The following is a 5,641-nucleotide window of genomic DNA, read 5'->3' on the forward strand; positions in this document are numbered from 1 at the left end:
CCCCCCCACCCCCTGTTCCCCATCCCCAGTGATAACTCATCCACTTACATGGTTTCAACCATCACTTCTCTACAGTGAAGGTGCCTGCAGAGCTGAGGCTTCTGGCCAGACTCATATTTTCAATTTCCTGCTGAATATTTCTAATTGGAAATTTAATTGTGTCTTCAAACAAAATTGCTTAGCTCAACCTTCTCGTCTTCCCCTCCAGACCAGTCTTCCTTCCAATTTTTCTGCTCCAATGCTGGCACAACCATTTCTTCAGTTGCCCAGCTTCACAATGACAATGCATAAGCAGGCGGTAGGGGTTCTGAATGAGAGATATACAGCGTAGCTTGTGATCGGCCAAATAAGACCAGTTGGAGCTGGTCAGTGAGGCTGTGAAAGACCCAAGGATGGGTTTGGTATATGAGCCATCATAGGTGAAGGAGATGCTAATTTGGGCCAAATATGAATTTCTTTGTCCATTTAGTAAATAAATTCATAATTATCACCTTCTCCCCATCAATAACAAGGAAATGAAATAGAGAAATGCAAGCTAGTTCCATCCACTGTGGGTTTTTATCTCAATCATTAAGACTTTTTAAATCACAGTTTAGTCATTGTCATTGAAGAGTTTAGCATGGCACCTAAGTATAGTAAGTGCTTACTAAATATCTGTTTAATAAATGGAGATAAGTCTATTTTTAGGGAGAATAAACAATGTTAGAAGTCATCTGGTCCCACCTCTGGCATAGGACCACAGCCAACTAGCACTTAAAATATGGCTAGTCTGAACTGAGGTGTGCTCTAAGTGTAAAAGAAACATTAGATTTTAAAATAGAATGTAAAATATTTTATCAGTAATTTTTATATTGAATATTGATTACATGTTGAAATGATACTATTTTAGCTATATTGAATTAAACCATATAATTTGTAAAATTAGCTTCACCTGTTTTCTTTATTTTTTTAATGAGATGTCTAGAAATTTTAAAATGATATACACAGTTTACATTATGTTTCTATGGGACCATGTTGCTATGAACTCTTTTGCATTAGTCAGTGATGGGGGGAGGTAGGGAAGAGGAGAGAAAGAGAGAGAGAGAGAGAGAGAGAGAGAGAGAGAGAGAGAGTTGTTTCATGTGATTATGGAGGCTGAGAGTCCCCAAATCTGTTATCAGTGAGTTGGAGACTTAGGAGAGCCAATGGTTAGTTCCAGTCTGAGCCCAAATGCCTGAGGACTAGGAAAGTCGATGATGGTGTGAGTTCCAGCCGAGGGAAGGAGAAGATCCATATTTCAGCTTGAAGGCTGTCAGATAGGAAGAATTCTTACTTACTAGAGGGAGGCTTGCCTTTTTGTTCTATTCAGCCTTCAATTAATTGGAAGAGGCCCACCCAAATTCAGGAGGACAATGTGCTTTAGTCAGTATATAAATTCAAATGCTAATCTTATCCAGAAACACTCTCACAGACATAACCAAAATACTGTTTAACCAAATATCTGGGCACCCCCTGGCCCAGTCAAGTAGTCACATAAAATTAACCACCATACCTTCTACAGGTGACATATTGGCAATGAAGAGGAGTTCTTTGTTCCAAGGGGTGCATGTTCCATGGAGGGTAGCTGCCTATTTAAAAAGATGTTGATCCTAAATTAGTTTTTCTACCATTTCCATCTCTCATTGTTAGGCAAGACCCCCAGCCCAGTAACTTAAATGAAGGAGTAGGACTAGATGATCCTGAGGCCCTCTCCTGGCCTAACCATCTATGAATTCTCAATTCCTTCCCTGCTCCTCCTTCAACATTAGGCCTGAAATTTCAAACCCCCACAGGCAACCCTCAGATCTAGCCTTCATCTCTTTCCCAGCTTTCTGCGCTCTTTGGCACCTCTGAGAGTTTTGCAAAGCATTCCCTTCACAGCTCCTTCAAAACATATCTCCTTGGAGCCAGTGTGAGGTGGACGCAGCTCACCAGGTTCCTGGGGAGGGCAGATGCTGTCCCCTGCCTCTGGACACCTCTGCGCTGCCTCCTGCACTCAGTATCTCCTTGGAGCCAGTGTGAGGTGGAAGCAGCTCACCAGGTTCCTGGGGAGGGCAGATGCTCCTGCCTCTGGACACCTCTGCGCTGCCTCCTGCACTCAGAGAGGGAGGGAAAGCAGGCCTCAGAGGGGGCTTCCAGGAGGGCGGCTCCCCCTTCACTGCAGAGAGAATGCACTGTCAGTCAAAGAAAAGAGATGCACCGATGGCTTCGAAGAGGGGGAAATAAGCACCTTGTTACAACTCAGGGAGGGGACCAGATCTGGGATTTACCGCTGAGCCCAGGACACAGAAGCCAAAGAGGCACCAACATTTTCCTTGTCAAGGGCTCCCCTGAAGCCTTACCACCTTCTCCCTGTGGAGTGAGCTCCCTCTTATCACTTGCCCTTGACTGCCATGCTATCCTATTCTGCTTGAGCTTCCTTCCAAATAAGGATGTGAAATAACTCTCTCTCCTAGAACCTTGATCTCTTAAGACCCCAGAAAGAAAGTAGCTTTCACTTTGGCATCAGTGTCCCCTGAACTAGTCAGCTGTTCATTGGGCAGCCCCTTTGGCAGAATGACTTCAGAGGATATTGTCCATCTAACATGTCAAACATACAGGATTTCCTTCTCTATTATAACAAGAAGAGGGAGGAGGAGGAAGAGCACTTAGACAATTAAACGGCTTCTGCAACTCCATTTAAATGTATGCAGTGCTTTTCAGTTTGCAAGATAGCTTACTGTTCCTTTAATGCAATATGTTTCTATTCAACAACTGCATAGTGTTTGTAGCAATGTGGCTATAACTTGTATAGAACCCTCAGTTCACAGCAATCCTGGAAAGTATAAAGGGTATATCTGGATTATCCCTCAGCAATGATGAGCAAACTGAAACTTGCTCAGACTAGAAGAGTACTCGCCCAAGAGCACACAGCTGGCCAGTGGGGGCCTGGGATTGAATCCAAGGTTGCCCTCTCTTCCTATACCAAGCTACCTCTTTTATGCTTTGATTAAATCAAGCGATGTTCAAGTAACTGGTGGACTGTAATAAATGTCCCAAAATATCAACACTGGGCAAAAAAATCTTTACGCATATTCAGCAATTCAAATACTGTGAACTTTGTTTTTCTAATATAGTTAATTACTCAGAATCTGAAAAGGAAAGATTAAATAATGTTTATACTCTACACCTAGGCAATCAAGAACTAACAACATCAATCTAAAGGATGCAATGACTATCATAGCAAGCTTTTTGTATGTGGTTAATAGCTATTGGCTATCACATAACTAAGCAAACCAATTTTATTAATAATATTTAGATTTGAACTGTGAACCTTGATCAAATTAAAGAGAAAAACCTTGCTGAATCCTGAAATGATAGCAAATACTGAATACTCACCAGCATCAGAAGCTAAATTCCACGGAACTACCCGTGAACCATTTTAGCCGTGAACTAAATTGGAAAATACTGGACTTGAAATCATAATAATGTCCAGAACGAAATGTCAATCATTTCAAAATTCTATACATTTTAGACCCTGTAATTGACAAGGCATTCAACAAACGGAGGACAGGCACCCTCTCACACGCTAGTAAGTACTGGCCAACATTACAGCCAAGTTCACCAAAGCCCACGAACTTGACCTCGCTATTTGGAAAACAATATAGATTGAACAAAGATAAAACCCCCGAATACTCATTATTCAATGGGAGCCATTTTGTAAAGAACAGCTGCAGAAGCAAGTTTCATGTCCCACTCTGTTGCAATCACAGCAACTGAGAGAACTGCTCCGCCACTGCTATTTTTGTAATGTAACACGCCCCCGGAGAGTTCACAGGCAAGCCAGCTGGAGGAGAGACGGTTCTCCCTTTGGTTCCACTCCTCTTGCAGTGGTTCTCAACCTTCCTAATGCCACGACCCTTTAATACAGTTCCTCATGTTGTGGTGACCTCCAACCATAAAATTATTTTTGTTGCTACTTCATAACTGTAATTTTGCTACTGTTATGAATCATAATGTAAATATCTGATATGCAGGATGTATTTTCATTGTTACAAATTGAACATAATTAAAGCATAGTGATTAATCACAAAAACAATGTGTAATTATATATATGTTTTCCGATGGTCTTAGGCGACCTCTGTGAAAGGGTCATTTGACCCCCAAAGGGGTCGCGACCCACAGGTTGAGAACCGCTGCTTGAGAGGCAGATCTTCTAACTGTTGGGAAGGAAAGCTAATAAGCATAGTGACCAGAAAAAAGAACCAGAGGCAATCAATCAATAGATCACTCAGATTACTTCATTTATTTTCACTTATGTCAGCATTTGAAGTGTTTGAGGACATGGGGTTGGGGGTTAGGAACTGGACAAGAAACAGGTGGAATTTGAGATGGAAGGCAGTGCTGGGTGGGCCACAGAAGTGACCTGCTGTATTAGTTGGCAGAATCTTTCTGCTCATTTCCTTTCTCCCTCTTCCAACAGGCTGTGTCACCGCCATTCCACTGAAACTGCTGCTTTTGCCTAGATCCCAACTTGAAAAGTCGAATTTTCTGATGACAAGTGGCTGACCGGCAGTGTGCATGTAGATTTGATTCATTACCTCTCGGGAGCACAGTATAGCCCCTCCTCTACTCAGAGAGGGACACGGCTCATGCAATTGAAACTCTTACAGAATAACTTCTGTGTCACAAGGAAAAGGCACTATGAAGCTATTTTTACTCATTCATTTATTCATTCATCCAACAAATATTTATCCTCGGGTCTGCGTCCAGCCTAGTTCTAAGCACTAGAGATGTGACTAAGCACTTGAATAAGAAAGATACAATCTTTGCTCTTGTGGGGCTTATATTACAGTAAGCCAGTAAATAACAAATAAATAAATGTACACAACAAAGGACAGGATAATGTAAAATCGAGCTATCTTATACTGTGTTTCAGGGAAAGCCTCTTGGAGGAGGTGCTGTCTGAATGACATGAAGAGCTTCTGCATGCCCTACCTAAAGTCACCCCCCACACCCCCAATGACATAGTTGCCCACTGTAGATTGAAAAAAGATAAAACCCCTATGTATCATCCCATTTTCTATCTCTGCTGAATCATTCTCATCTGGGTACAACTGGCCAACAATATAACCCTCAATAAAAAAATAAATGTTCCCTTGCCCACACCCCCTCCAGCTTCTTCCCCATTCATTGCTCTACTATGCTTCACTACAGAAGTCTGCTGAGATGTTCATCCTTTTCTCCTCCACCTCTCCTTCCCTTCTCTCTTGAACCTGCTACAAATGGGCTTCTGTTTCCACCACTCAACTGAAACTGCTCATATCAATCATTATCAAATGGTCAAATCCTCTGGTCATTTCTCCATTCTCTCTTCGAGATCAGTGCTCTGCCCTGTCCCCTGGCACTCCCCATTTCTTTACACAGAGGCTCTCTGCTATGACCTCCATGACTCTCTCTCTCAGAGAAGCAAGCCTGGCCACCTAGAGGAAGGCTAGAGGTCCTAGGGCAGGGGTGGGCAACCTTTTTGTGAGTGCGTGCCAAAACCAGCAAAATCTCTGACTCAAAATTCTTCTGTGTGCCAACCCTAATTTTTTGAGAACATGTTATGCCTGCTTGATATCTCTTAAGGTGTACGTATGTG

This window comes from Myotis brandtii, unplaced genomic scaffold, assembly GCF_000412655.1.
Source record: "Myotis brandtii unplaced genomic scaffold, ASM41265v1 scaffold300, whole genome shotgun sequence".
NCBI classification, from domain to species: domain Eukaryota; kingdom Metazoa; phylum Chordata; class Mammalia; order Chiroptera; family Vespertilionidae; genus Myotis; species Myotis brandtii.